Source organism: Melanerpes formicivorus, unplaced genomic scaffold (assembly GCF_026170545.1).
Source record: "Melanerpes formicivorus ecotype bairdi unplaced genomic scaffold, bMelFor1.0.p_v2 SCAF_36, whole genome shotgun sequence".
Lineage (NCBI taxonomy): Eukaryota > Metazoa > Chordata > Aves > Piciformes > Picidae > Melanerpes > Melanerpes formicivorus.
Genome location: NW_027142388.1, coordinates 790,068 through 805,529, shown reverse-complemented (window position 1 = coordinate 805,529; position 15,462 = coordinate 790,068). Strand labels below are relative to the sequence as shown.

The window sequence follows — 15,462 nt, the reverse complement described above, 5'->3', positions numbered from 1 at the left end:
CAATCGTCCTGAGGGGCGGGCCCGAGGAAGGGGCTTCGAGGGCAGGGGGGCTCCCCCCGCCGCGGCTGCGGTCAGCGGAGAGGGAGGCGGGAGGGGTTGTGGAGCCCAGGTATCCTTCCGCTGCTGCCACACACTCACGCGACTCGGTCCCCTCCCCAGAGCCCTGCGGTGTTGCCACCCCCCCGGCTCTGCTGCGCCTCACAGGGACCCCGAGCGAGCCGCCCGGTCCCGCCGGTTCCCTTCCGCCTCCTCTACAGCTGGCGGGCGATGCTCCCTGCATGGCCCCGGGGCTGAGGAGAAAGGTAGGGGGCTTCAGGGCGCTGGTCTGCTGTGCCCCTCGGTGGGCACTGGAGAGCGGGAGCAGGCCAGCGCCTGAGAGCCCCGCGGCCTGCCCCGCACCTGCCGCCGTGGCTGGTTGTGGTGAACAGCGGTTCTCCTCCACCGCAGGTGGACGCTCTTTGTTCCAGGCAGCAGGGGAGCAGAGGGCCACACGGCCTTTGACAGGCTGTCCCCAGGCTCAAGCCACGAGAGCCGGGGCGGCCACTGCTGCTCAACAGCCCTGGGGAGCCCTAAGGGGCTCAGCCGGTGCTTGGGTCTGGCTGGGTCCTGCAGATCTCGGTGTGGTGCCACCCAGGCGCTGCTACCTCCTGCCGTGCCCAAAGGTGAGCCAGGAGTTTTGTGCCCAGTTGTCATGCGTGTTTGAAAAGCCGTCCTGCTGGACAAAGAGGGTTCCTTCATTGGTGAGCTGACATTGTGAAGTTCCTGACTGACCCAGAAGTGAAGGGTCTGACATGGAAGTGGTGTATCAACCTCCTTTTTAAACCCTCAATCCTGGTCATCCCCTTAGCTTCAGATGAGGGAGGTGAAAGTGACATCACTGCTATTCTGTTTCTCCTGAATTACAGTAATCCTGATGGATGCTGCTATGGTGTTGCTAGCTCCAGTGGTTTTATCCCTGGCGTGGTGCTGGTGGTCACGTTTTCCCATTGAGCCCAACTCTGAGGAACAGAAGACTACAGGAGAATGAATCTCTGATGTCAGGTTTTACAAGTCAGTTTCTCATGCTGTGGGTTGCAAAGAAAAGGTAAGCAAGGCACCATCACTGCAGGTGTTTAAGAAGAGACTGGATGGGGTGGTTGGTGCCATAGTTTAGTTGATTAGATAGTGCTGGGTGGTAGGTTGGACTCGATCTCAAAGGTCTTTCCCAACCTGGTTAATTCTAATCATTTCTAATCAAGGGACCCCTGAAGACCCCAAACCAGAAGGCAGATTAAAACAATTCCAAATGTATTAAAAGTCACAGCTTTGTTAATTTTGCTTCACCTCATTTGTTTTTAATACGTGGAGCAGGCAATTACCAAACCTGGGGTAGGTTTCCTAATGAATCATAGGCATGGCTCTGCTGAGACAGCTTGGTTCCTACTGGTGTGCACAATTGTGGGGTGCAGCCATTGGGACCTCTTTGCCATACATGGAAAACCTGAAGGTCTACAGCTGGACTGAGGAAACTGAACAGCTTGTTGAACAGGTGGCAGAAGGTGCTGGGACTGAGGTGCCACTAAAGCCCCATTCCTTGGGAAATCTCAGATCTGTAGCTCTTCCCAGAGGGTTCGCAACTGGGCTTAGGCACCAAGGTCTGTTGTCTCTAGAGCAAGCAAAATTGGAGCTGAGGTGAAGGACAACTTTTCTTTGTTTGAGTAGTATCTAGTCCATAGGTCTCTTAGCAGCAGCTTACTTAGGGTGGGTTAGCTACAGCAGGCTCTAAATGAGGGCAAGCCAACAGTGCTGCAGAGACATCAGTGGGACAGCAGGATGTCATCTGTCACAAACCCATTTTGGTACAATCAGCTTCTTCTGTGTTTGCCTCTGTCAGCTGCCCTCCCTCACAATTGCTTTACGAATGCTAATTACTTCTATCCAGAGCTCTAATTGCTAACTTTTCCATTCCAATTGATAGCTAACTAGCTCTGATTGGAAAAAAAACCCAACAAACCAACCCACCACCCAAACACAACAATGAGCCAGAGCCTTTCACCACATATTTCACAAACAAGTAGGACTAGGTAGTGTACATAGTCATAGGATAGATATTTCTAAATCTCTTCTCTTTTAGAGCAGATTGTGACAAAGGCTTGTCTCTCAGACATGTTTATGAGCAAGAATTACAAATGCACAAAAATCCTCATGTTCTGTGTGCAATCACAGCAGTCTGGCACAATGCTTGACATGAGCTAGAGAGATCACTGGCTGAGGAGATCAACATTCATTTAAAGTATAATTAAAATTAAGGGTCTGTTATATTTCTCCAATCCAGTTTTAATAATGGTGCTTCATGCCCACTCCCAGCTGGCCAAATCCTAATTACAACATCCCATAATTTCTGTAGTAAAAAAAAAAAAAGAAGGTGGCATCTCAATTTTACACACAGTGCTTTGCCACACTTTTGTCTGCTGATGTCTTTCTCCTTTGTACCTTTTACCACCAGGCTTTGCTGGGCGCAGGGCTTGGGTCCTTTGCACATGTCATTGGCTCTGAAGAGCCAGCTGATAGTGTTGGGAATTTTGACCCAAATTAAAAAGAAAAGAATTGAAAAGTATAAAAAGGAGAAGTATTTTGCCCTTCTTTTCTCCACTTTGCAACCAGCTGAGCTTCCACAGCTAAAGACACTGACCCTCTGCACAGCCAGCTGAGCTTCCACAGCTAAAGACACTGACCCTCTGCACAGCCAGCTGGGTGCATGTGGGTTTTAACTGAGCCTTTAAACTTGCTTTCTATATTTAGTTTGGGATCTCTCAATGGAAAGGCACCACTGGCCACTGCTCTGTGAAAACAGTCTCAACTGTTTGCTGCCCCTCTGATTAGCCAACTGCTACGCTCTTCCTCCTTTATAAGAGGCAGAGCCGTGGCACTGAGCAGCTGAGAAGGCTGTAAGCCCTAGCAGTCCTTTAACAATGAAAATGGAAAAGTGCCTAGGAAATTTTTCTCTTGTTTTCTCAGTGGTTGCTTTCCTCCAGATGTTTGGCTTTCTGGCTTCTATGGATGGCAGCCTGATGCGCTCTTCCAGTCATTGAGAAGAGCTGCATGTTTGCCTTGGAGAGGCTGTCATTTGTATACAAAACTGTAAGTATTGTGCACGTTCTCAGCCTTCTGCCCCCAAGACTCAGCCAAGGAAGTCTCACTGCAAAAGCGATGTCCACAAATATGTGAAGGATGAGTGCCAAGAGGATGGAATCAGGCTCTTCTTGGTGATGCCCAACGACAGGACAAGAGGCAGTGGGTGGAAGTTGAGGCATGTAAACGTGAGGAAAACATTTTTCACTGTGAGGGAACACTGGAACAGGCTGCTCAGGAGGGTTGTGCAGTCTCCCTCTCTGGAGATATTCAAAACCCACCTGGATGCTTTCCTGTGTGATCTAGTATAGATCACAGTATCACAGTATAACTAAGGTTGGAAGAGACCTCAAGGATCATCGAGTCCAACCTGTCACCACAGATCTCATGACTAGACCATGGCACCAGTGCCACGTCCGATCTCCTCTTGAACACCTCCAGGGATGGTGACTCTACCACCTCCCTGGGCAGCGCATTCCAATGACGAACGACTCGCTCGGTGAAGAACTTTCTCCTCACCTTGAGCCTTAACTTCCCCTGGCACAGCTTGAGACTGTGTCCTCTTGTTCTGGTACTGGTTGCCTGGGAGAAGAGACCAACCCCCTCCTGGCTACAACCTCCCTTCAGGTAGTTATAGAGAGCAAGAAGGTCTCCCCTGAGCCTCCTCTTCTCTAGGCTAAACAATCCCAGCTCTCTCAGCCTCTCCTCGTAGGGCTGTGCTCGAGACCTCTCCCCAGCCTTGTTGCCCTTCTCTGGACATGTTCAAGTGTTTCGATGTCCTTAAACTGAGGGGCCCAGAACTGGACACAGATGATTCTGCTCTGGCAGGGGGTCTGGACTGGATGATCTTTCAAAATCCCTTCCAACCCCTAACATTCTGTGATTCTCTTAATCAAATCACAGTTTAACTACAGAAGTGTGGAAGTTGAAACTGAGGCACTAGCACGCGTTCTGGCCGCTGGGAGATGGCATCCAGCTGCTGAGAGCAGGAGACCTGCCTGAGTGTGGACAAATAGAGCTCTAAGTGACACACAGGCTGTGAGCTGGACTTGCATATCCTTGCAGCTGACCACTACTAACTGCTGGAGAGCTGCTGCATGTGGCACAGCCTTGGATGCAGGGAGTTTGATCCACACTTTTTCCCAGCTGTATGCTGACTGTTTTGCCTACAGATGAATGCAAACCTTGGGAGGCGCTGCAGCAGCACTCACAGCACAGAGGTGACCTGGTGAGCATAGGCAGAGTGTCACAACAACTCCAAAAGCTCTGGTTTGTTCTTGGAGTCAAAATTGACATTTCATGCATCTCAAGGTCCTCACTGACTGCCCTGTTTGCTTCAGGATCCAGTTTGAAATCGTACTCCTTGTTTTTCAAACCACACCCTCACTCCTTGGACTTCTTTCCAGCTTGTCTCCTGGAGACGGCGGAGCCCTCCCCTTTCCTCTCTGCTCTCTCCTTCCAACAGGCTCCTCTCATCACCTCTCATCCAGAGCTGACTTCTTATACATCTCACAGTCATTCTCCATTTCAATGCAAAATTCCATTCAAATAATGTTCTCTTCCCCTGGAATTCAATTCTCCTTTTCCCATCTGCTCTTCTTATTACTGCACACATACCTCTGGGTCACACAAAGCACTCTGAGGCTCTGGATGAGTTTCTTCTGTGGGGTTTTTTTTAAGTCATTGTGCAAGCTCCTGAAGAGCAGACTGGTAAAAATTGTAAATGTGATGTCTTTGAGGGAAGGATTTGAAATGTAAAGATTCTCTTGCAGAGTTGTTCAGCATGTAACTGTTTAATGTTTAAATTCCCTGCAGTTCATTCTCTAGCAGGAGAATGTCCTACACAGTTAGCATTTAAAGAAAGTCCTCTGTTGTGGTGGATTTAACTCCTGACATCTTCTTGGTCACTTCATGAATTCAGGTCACTTGATGAATTTAGTTGGCTGTGTGAATTTAGTTGGCATCTCCCTGCTGGAGATGATAGATTCTGATAGCATTTAATGTCAGAATGGACAGAAGTGTCTAGAGGCAGTGGAGGCATGGAGGTCTTTAGATCACCCCCATGCCATGAGGATGCATAATTCACTTGTTACCTGCAAGCAATATGCCTTTGTTCTGTTTCCATGTGAAGAAGCCCTTTCTGTCTGTGTGCAGTGCTGACATTCTTGCTCTTGGTACATTCTGATGGTGACTGGGTTCCTCTCTGGACACTTGTGTTTGTGTTCTCCAGGGTCTGCACAGTGCAGATGCTGTGATACTTGCAGGACAGCACAGGAGCTGAAACTGCAACTCCTCCAGCCCAGCCTTGTGAAAACAGAGGTCTACTGGCCAGTGACGTAAGGCTGAGCAGAGGGCATAGGAGTCAACGTCTGTCTTCAGATTCATGACAGATGGGTCAGTGCTACTTGCTGCATTAACCTTTTTAGAAGCTGAACTCCTCCAGAGTGTTTATTCTGGCATCTGTCAAGTGGATAAATGGTGAACATGTTCTTTGAAAATATAACTAATGGAAAGGAATGAGGTAGCTGATATGAATCAAGTGTGCATCTGTTGCTAATTTCACTAGTTCTGTAATGACAGGAACCAAGCTACCCTCATAAACTGACTACAGGAAATCTTAGTCTGATTGGTCTGAGTGGCTCAATACCATTTAGGACCATGATTGGTAAATGTGCATAACTAGGATATGAGAATAAAAGGCTGGAAAAGACCTGAAGGGGTCTTTGGTTATTACCTCTGTCCCACATCAAGACTGAATGGACATGGGGGTCCTAGGGGACGGAAGGATAACCAGGAGCCAGGAATGTACCCTTGTGGCCAAGAAGGCCAAGGGCATTCTGGGGTGGATTAGAAGGACTACGCTTAGTAGGTAGAGAGAGGTTCTCCTTCCCCTCTACTCTGCCCTGCTGAGACCACATCTGGAATATTGTGTCCAGTTCTGAGCCTCTCAGTTCAAGAAGGACCTCAGGGAACTGCTTGAGAGATTCCAGTGCAGAGCCACAAAGGTGCTGCAGGCAGTGGAACATCTCCCTGTGAGGACAGGTTGAGGGAGCTGGGGCACTTCTTGCTTTTCTAAAGGCCTGAGAGGTGCCTTGCACCATAAAAAAGTGACATCAATTTTTGGCACTCTGTGCTGTTCCAGATAGGTCTCCTTAGCAAATGCAAAAGTGAGAGGGCACACATACAAAGTGCCAGTTGGACCATTTATTTGGCATTTGGGGGTTGAATTTCTTTGCAGATTTGTTGGTCCTCATCATAGAAAAATGTAAGCTAATAAAGTGCTAATTTCAATGTGTGGAGGTCCAGTTAGGCCATGGGATTAAAAGACAGTCTGAATCCAGCCTCATGTGTAATACAGAGTTAAACATTAGGCAATGGTCTGTCCCTTCCCAGACCACCCACTCTTGATGCAGCTGGGTTTCTTAATGATACCAAGATTCTGGTAAGCTCTTGACATGTTCCCTCTGGTTAGTCAAGGCTTCCTGATTTGTTTCACTGGGGTGCTACCTCCTCAGCTGTTGGGCTATGAAGCAGTAAGCCAGCATTTCTTGTAGCGCTGATCTCAGGTATCACTTTCTCTATTCATGTCCACTCATAATTCCAGATGACATGCAGTATTATTTTCAGCTATATTTGGCTTGCATGTAATCAAGCCATCCAGCTCTTCTCTGTATTTTGTACACAGAGCAGCAGGCAGGAGAAGCCTTTTGTCCCCTTGTATCAGGAGGATATGCTGAACATCAACATGGACGTGTTCCTGAAGACCAAACTGGGAATCTGCTCACAGATTTCCTTGTCCATCTGTTTTCTGTGCAATGTGGTTATTTAAAGCAACAAAGTTCACTTCAGAGACATTGTAGAGTAGCTACTGTTTATGTTGATATTTCTGTTGAGGCTCAATATTGTCTCTTTTCCATTATATCTCAACACTGCCTGTAATTGCCTCTTTCGACCAGATTTCCATATTATCCCTCCCGGCTGTTCACACACAGACTACTTTCCTTTACTTGGCAATCTTCCAGTCACTCCATGCTGCAGACAGAGGTACTAAACCAGCACAGCAGCTGATCAGAGTCAAAAGAAACTGCAGTAGCTTACACTATATGGCCTGCAGAGGACTGAACAATCAAACCATGGAGCACCCAAGGCTGTCATTGGATGTTCTCTTCCTTAAGACTGGTCATCTTAAGTACTCTTAGGTAGGTAGGTAGGTAACAAAGTTAATAGAGGCTTAACAAAATGTCCCTTCAGATGCATCTTCTATGAGGGCTGAGGGAGCTGGGGTTGTTCAACCTAGAAAAGACTCTGAGGGGACCTTAGAGCTGCCTTCGAATAGCAGAAGGGATCTTCAAGGAAGGCTGGAAAGGGACTTTTCCTAAGTGGAATGGTTTGAAACTGAGGGAGAGCAGGGTTAGATTGGAGTTTAGGAAGAAGCTTTTCAGTATGAGGGTGGTGAGACTGTGGAATAGGCTGCCCAGGGAGGTTGTGGATGTCTCCTCCAGGCTGGATGAAGCCTTGAGCAGCTGCGTCTAGTTGAGAGGCATCCCTGTCCATGGCAGGGAGGTCAGAGTAGATGATCTCTAAGGTCCCTTCCAACTTGAGCCATTCTATGATTCTATGAAATGTTGTCCAATTCCATTGTTTATCACTCCTCCAAGGAAGGACAAGTTGAAATTATTCTCTCATATAAAATGAAAATTGTTCTTTGAGGGATCACCTTCATAACTTGGACACTGGAGCCACCTGGGGAAGCAGAGACATTCCGTGGAGATTCATGCAGGTCATTAATGCAGCCAGACTCACTCAGCAATACATCTCCATGTGTCTAGCTGCAAAGACAGAAGGAAGCTTAATGGTTTCAATGTGATTTTCAACTTAAAACCTCACCTTCTGCTCAAGTAAGTACATTCTTGAATTAAGGCTCTACCTTCTCGCCTTCTGGTTCACTCAAACTCCACAGCTCTCACTGCCAATAGCTGCTGGTGGCCAGCAATACATGGAAATGGGCAGTATGCTGCTGTATCCCATGGTGAAGAGCTGCTTTGGTTCTGCTGTTCATCTTCCCTCACTTGGGCACAGGTGAAGCCCTCAGGCTTCTGGCAGGCTGCCACTGTAAACCCAGCGTAGCACGTGTTAGCTTGAAAGGGGAATGAGGCCTCAATATTGCATTTCAAACACTGATTAGTAAAGCAAGCAATTGAAAAAAAGTGTTTATTTAGCTTATGGAGATCATGGAAAGGAAAACAGCTCCAGAAGTTCCAAGCTAGAAAGGCTAGAGCTGTCAGGAACATCAGATTCCTAAGAATAAGCTTCCTTCCCACCACCTTCAGCTGCAAGGATGACAGTCTGAGTTGCATTGTCTTTCTCAGATACTGCCTTGGACAAGCAGTGGAAATGCAGTTCACCCAAAAAGCCATTCAAAAGGGTCAAGAGCAAGGATTCAGGCAGCAAATAAACACCAGAAGATGGGGAAAAAAAAAAGTGTCTCTAGTTTTCCTCTTACAGTTTTGCAATCCTTGTGCCAGGAAATTATTAAATCACCCAAATTTCACGAAGAAATGCATTGCTTGGATGGGACATGAAATTGCTGAGGGATATTGCTAAGGGGAAAAAAAAACCCAACAAGCAACTTCAAAGTCAGTGCTGATGGACAGAGGAGCCAGACTCCAGCTGCTAGGGGCTTCTGAACACAGTACTGGTAGGGAAAGGTATTCCTGATTGATCCAAGTCAGCACTTAGAGGAAGTGTGTGCATAAAAAGCAGAGGAAGCTCTGGTTAATATTTTCTGCTGTAATTCAGCACAAAGGGTCCAGGAACTTTTATTTTGTTCAACAGGGAAGACTCTGCCACCCAATTAGGAGGGTGAGAAAGCAGACCCACTAATGCTCTGCCGTTTCTGGGAGGCCATCTTTGTGTCTTTTGGGAACAAGGCTACTTTTGCTGTGCCACAAATGCCAGTTTATAGCACCCTAGAGTTTTCTGTAGCTTAACAGGGTTGATGCATAGATAGCAGGACCCTGACAAGCCAGTTTTCTCACCTGCACTTTGCTCAACGTTGCAGCTCAGTTTTAGTTCATTTGATCTTGCTGAACATACCAACAAAAATTAACCCATTGCTGCAACCAGGTCATTTAGGAAAGACCTTCCTCCTCTCCCCAGTGCAACACAGCATGGTCTAGTATTTTCTACCTGGCTGCCACATTACTGTGTGGTGCTTTGGGAATGAAAGTAAATGACAGAAATGTCAACAGCCTGCAACAGAACAATGCACAGTGAAGCAGACAAAATGACTCAAAGCTCTCCTCTGCAGTGTTGTTAGCAGCCTAAATATTTTTTAGGGCAGAAGGGTGCTGATCTTATGATGGGAGGGAATCATAGAATGGTTTGGGTTGGAAGGGACCTCCAAAGGTCATCTAGTCCAAGCCCCCTAAAGTCAGCAGCGACATCCTCCATCAGATCAGGTTGCTCAGAACCATGGAGATCTCCAGGGATGGGGCCTCAACTATATGCCTGGGCAACATGTGCCAATGTTCTCGTGGTGCAGAATTTGTCCTTTACATCCAATCTAAATCTGCTCTTCTCTCATTTCAAACCCTTGTCCCTTATCCTGTCACTGCAGACTGTTGGAAACAGTTCCTCTGCAGCCTTCTTGTAGCCCCATTCAGGTACTGGAAGGTTGCCGTTAGGTCTCTCAGGAGCCTTCTCTTCTCTAGGCTGAACACCCCCAGCTCCCTCAGCCTATCCTCATAGCAGAGCTGCTCCAACCCCCTGATCATTTTCACAGCCCTGCTCTGGACCCTCTCTATCAGGTCCAGATCCCTCCTGTGTGGAGGGCTCCAGAGCAGGACACAACACTGCAGGTGAGGTCTCAGCAGAGCAGAGGGGCAGAATCATCTCTCTCCATCTGCTGGCCATACTGCTTTTAATGCAGCCCAGGCTGCCATGGCCCTCTGGGCTGAAGTTCACACTGCTGGCTCATGCCCAGCTTCTCACCCACCAGCACCCCCCAAGCCCTTTTTTGAAGGATTGTCTAGTGAAGCAGTAACCAAAGAATGTGGGGAAATAAATGGAAAAACTCTGAATTCAGAGTAAGTACCTTTATTGATCATCTTACATTTCAACTCTCACTGCATTAAGTCTCCTAAGCTGCTGCACTGTAGTCCACTTCAGTGTTTCAACAAAAGAAAAAGCTCTTTCAGTTTGTCTTGTGGCACACAATTAACACACTATTTAAAAAAGAAAGCCATAGACACAAATAATCCCTGCCTGTGATTTTGAAAACCAAGCCCCCTGTATTTCCAAGCCAAAATGAACACCTCTCTTTGATGTGGCCTTCCAGTATCTGAAGGGGGCCTACAGGAAGGCTGGGGAAGGACTTCTCAGGATCTCAGGTAGTGATAGGACTAGGGGGAATGGAATGAAGCTAGAGGTGGGGAGATTCAGGCTGGATGTGAGGAGGAAGTTCTTCACCATGAGAGTGGTGAAGCCCTGGAATGGATTGTCCAGGGAGGTGGTCGAGGCCCCATCCCTGGAGGTGTTTAAGAGCAGGCTGGATGAGACTCTGGGCAGCCTGATGTAGTGTGGGGTGTCCCTGCCCATGGCAGGGGGGTTGGAACTAGATGATCCTTGTGGTCCCTTCCAACCCTGAATGATAGTATGAATGATACTATGATATGACACTATGCTCGTAAAAATGCCTACAAACAAATCAATCAGTTTGTTCAGAAGGCCTCTGGAGTGGTTGGGAAGTATTTCCTCTTTCACCATTTAACCAATGACATCACTGCACAAAACCTACCAGGCAGCAAAATACTGCAGATGAATTTGACACAGGAAAGCCAACCCTGACACCATACAGTGTCCCAGTTTCAGCAGGACAAGTTAAGAGTTCAGCACAACAACCAACCTTCATAGTGCATCATAAAGTTCAGCTGTGTGACATTTGCTACAATATTTAATTCAGTGCTCAGGAGATGTAAAGAAATAATAATGATCAAATAGACCTAGGATTCTGCCAGTCAGACACTGGTTATTCCCATTTGTTTGGTTGGTTTTTTCCCTTGCTGTTTTCAGAGTATATTTTATTCTGTTCTGAAGGATCTGCTATTTCCCAACTCTTAAAACCTCTTGAAAAGTTGTTCACAAAAGGCTTCTGAAAATGTTTGCAAAGAAACATAGAATCAGTAAGGTTGGAAGAGACCTCAAAAATCATCAAGTCCAACCTGTCACCACAGACCTCATGACTACTAGACCATGGCACCAAGTGACACATCCAATCCCCTCTTGAACACCTCCAGGGATGGTGACTCCACCACTTCCCTGGGCAGCACATTCCAATGGCTAACAGCTCTCTCTGTGAAGAACTTTCTCCTCACCTTGAGCCTAAACTTCCCCTGGCACAGCTTGAGACTGTGTCCTCTTGTTCTGGTGCTGGTTGCCTGGGAGAAGAGACCAACCCCCTCCTGACTACAACCTCCCTTCAGGTAGTTATAGAGAGCAAGAAGGTCTCCCCTGAGCCTCCTCTTCTCCAGGCTAAACAATCCCAGCTCTCTCAGCCTCTCCTCGTAGGGCTGTGCTCGAAACCTCTCCCCAGCCTCATTGCCCTTCTCTGGACATATTCAAGTGTCTCAATGTCCTTCTTAAATTGAGGAGCCCAGAATTGGACACAGAAGACTTTGAAGTTTTTTATAAATAAGACTTAAAATAGTATTATTTTTTGTTCTTCTGACCCTAACATTAAACTTCTACTCAGGCCAAGAAGAATGAACCTAAGCAGAGCTATTTTGTTGCAAGGATGCCGACTTCTATGCCATCATGTGTATTTAGGCAGAAACTTTTAACTTCAAGCTAGCATTTGAATACAATTTCAGTTTCTTCTGAAATTCCTACACCTTAGACAGGTTTTTTCAGTGTTACTCAAAAAATAAAACTCTGAGGAAGCAGTAGGAAAAGCTCCTGAAGTAAGTCCTTCATAAGACATGCAAAATGCAGTGTGCCCAGGCAGCCAAGAGGGCCAATGGCATCCTGGCCTGCATCAAGAACAGTGTGGCCAGCAGGAGCAGGGAGGTCATTGTGCCTCTGTACACTGCACTGGTTAGGCCACACCTCGAGTACTGTGTCCAGTTCTGGGCCCTTCAGTTTAGGAAGGAGGTTGACTTGCTGGAGCGTGTCCAGAGAAGGGCAACAAAGTTGGTGAGGGGCTTGGAACACAGCCCTGTGAGGAGAGGCTGAGGGAGCTGGGGTTGCTTAGCCTAGAGAGGAGGAGACTCAGGGGTGACCTTATTGCTCTCTACAACTACCTGAAGGGAGGTTGTAGACAGGTGGATGTTGGTCTCTTCTCCCAGGCAGCCAGTACCAGAACAAGAGGACACAGTCTCAGGCTGCGCCTGGGGAGGTTTAGGTTGGATGTTAGGAAGAAGTTCTATACAGAGAGAGTGATTGCCCATTGGAATGGGCTGCCTGGGGAGGTGGTGGAGTCGCTGTCATTGGGGGTTTTCAGGAGGAGACTTGATGGGGTGCTTCAAGCCATGGGTTAGTTGTTTAGGTGGGTTGGATTGGTTGAAGGGTTGGACACAATGATCTTGAAGGTCTCTTCCAACCTGGTTTATTCTATTCTATGGCATTTCCTGGAACAGCAAAAATCATATTATGTAGATTCCCCCCCCCGCCCCTTTAAATTTCCCCTTTCTGCAGGAAGCACAAAAAAATGCATCACTGTTACAAAAGAGCCTAGTCTCGTGTTACTTAGACTCAATTTCTTTATCAGCATAAAGCATCTGTATGAAAGCTGAAAGGGAACTCAGCTGGCAGCAGAAATTCAGTTATGCACAAACTTCTATTCCCCACAAAAGAAATCCAGCGTGGGAAATAATCCTTTCAAACAAGGCCATTAAATAAAGAACCCAACAACCTCAAACCAAAAATAACAGAGCAGGAAGGCACAAGGACAGATATACATCACTGAGACAGTGAATGGGACTGTGAGGAGAGATGGAAGTTAGACCTCTGTCTAATTTCCACATGGCTGAGATCCTGCTTTTTTGGGCTGCTTGGATCAGGAGGTTCTCAAAGCAGAAACAGGGATTGATTTATTTTTTTATGCCCCTTCCCTGCCTGTGTTTTTAAAGGCATCAGAGATACCCAGGGTGCAGTACACATTTCATAAGGCTGATACAACCAGTTGGCACAACAGGTTGAGTTTGTCTTGTGAAAACGTGGAGATTGAAGAAATGGAATAGCTTCCCTCAGAGAGACACCACACTTCACTCTTAGATGATTTTTTGCTTGAATTCAAGCTCCATACTTATTAAACACAGAACGGCTAGATCCTCCAGCTGCATTTTCCCTCTGCAGGCCATAACTTCGTGGAGAAAGCCTCAGCAGTCATCCAAAGTCTTACCTTACCTGCTGTTCCCTCACTCCATTTACAGCCCTCCCTCGACACCAGTTCACAAGGAAACAGATAAACCGGTTTGTCTGTGCTGCATCCATTAGCCATGGATCTTTTCCAATGCTGGTGTTCGGGCTTACACAGGATATTGAGAACAAAACGATGTCATTTTTAGGGAGGGTTTTCTCATATTGCTGTGCTTGGATGAGACAGAGGCTGAGCGGCTTCCAAGTCCAAAGGGTTTCTTGCACCTCCTTTCATTAATTTCCTTCCACTTGGCAGCTGCAGAGAAAGAGGTCCCCAGGAAGCTCCGCGATCCGGAGACCGATGGCCGTTCAGGTGAAAGAAAAAGAATCCCTCGATCCCTCTCGCAGAGGCATCGATGGCAGCTGAAGAGCCCCGGGGCGAGCAGCCCGGCCCCGGCCCGGCGCCTCCCCCTCCCTCAGGCGGCGACTGTGACTCTGCACAAATCGCGGCCGCCCCGCACGCCGCGGAGAAGCGGCCCCGGGGATGGAGCGACGGACGGCGGCAGGCGGCAGCCCGGCAGCCCGCACCGGGGGAGCCCGCACCGCGCTCCTGCCCGCGGCGCCCAGCGGCACGGCAGCCCCGCAGCGGGCGGGAGGGCGGAAGAGAGGGAAGGAGAGAGAGGGTCCCCCCGCCACAGCGGCTGCGGGAAGGGCTCCGGCGGCTCGTCCCCTCCCCTCGGCGTGCCCCCAGCCCCGGCTAGGCCGCGGGCCCCACCTTGGCTGAGGGTCGGGCTGAGGCAGAGCAGGGGGAGCCTCGTCCCTGCGCCTCTGCCGCCTCCGCCCCCCCCCCCAGCTCCGCTCACCTGGAAATGCTCCTGGAAGCGAATGGGCAGTATCTGGGCCATGGCGAGGGGCGAGCTCCCCGGGAGAGGGGCGCGGGTCAGGGAGCGTCGGTGGCAGCAGGGCAGGAGCCGCTGCACCCCACACGGCAGCGGGGCGGAGGGGAGGGGGAGGCGGCGCAGGCGCAGTGCCCCGGCTGGGCTGGCGCCCCGGCGGGCTCGCCTCCCTTTTCTGCCTCAGCCCGCGGGTCCTCTGCCAGGGTCTTCTCAAATAGTCCTTCCTCGCGGTCCTGTTCTGGCGGCGGGGGAAGGGGGGCGGAATGTGATGATCTCAGGAAGTCCCTTCCAACCCCTAACATCCTGTGATGCTGTGATCAAGGCTTTGAAATAAAAGCCTATAATGGCTCCAGTCCTATCCTCCCGGCCACCTGTTTATCACTATAGCAGATGGGACAGGGCTCGGAGTGTCGTTGCAGGAGCGTGGCAGGCAGAAGCAGCCAATAGCCTTTTGTTCCCCGAAAGGTATGGATCCTGTATTTATGCGCATGGCCCTGCACGTTTCCAAGCAGTGGCCGCCACAGCCGCTCCGATAGAGGAGTGCAGAAAGCTTACTTTTGGAGGGAGTCCCCTAGTACATTCTCCACTTACTGCCAGGACTATCCTAACTCGGAAATCAAACCGGTGGTTGACTGACTCCCCGACCTTGAAGTATGAGACCATGCTGATGGCAAGAGATGGATCTCACTCTGACAGTAGATGGCAACCTGAATCCTTCTCAGTTCCCCTATGGGAAAGGGTCCAAAGGCTGAAGTGGAAGAACAACGCTTGTGCCGCTGCAGCAAAAGAGGGAAGCATGAAGAAAAAGGGTGGACTGATAAAAAGAGATGAGTGAAGTGATTTTGCTTTAGCTAAAAGCTTAATGATATAGAATGAGGGTATAGGAGAATGGGGAGTGTGTGAAGTTCTGTGTCTCGACCCCAGGACTGGAGCCGAGGATGTTTTCTGGTTGGGTGAGGGATGATTGCATAGCAGCAGGCATGGTGTGAATGTGTGGGACACTTGAGTTCAAAAGTTTCAACCACGAGGAAGACAACTGCCTTCATCCATCGACCACCAGAAGTCCCCCACTGGGCGTGCACAGGAAGGAGCTGAGGGC

General features: G+C 48.8%; 1 long non-coding RNA gene across 1 annotated transcript; it reads left to right on the top strand.

Annotated features, from left to right (window-relative positions):
- The first annotated feature begins 255 nt into the window (after positions 1 to 255).
- On the top strand, positions 256 to 5,958 carry LOC137450535 (uncharacterized). Its single transcript, XR_010989595.1, has 3 exons — positions 256 to 302; positions 906 to 1,084; positions 5,342 to 5,958. It is a non-coding gene; the product is annotated as an uncharacterized lncRNA (long non-coding RNA).
- The last annotated feature ends 9,504 nt before the right edge of the window (positions 5,959 to 15,462 follow it).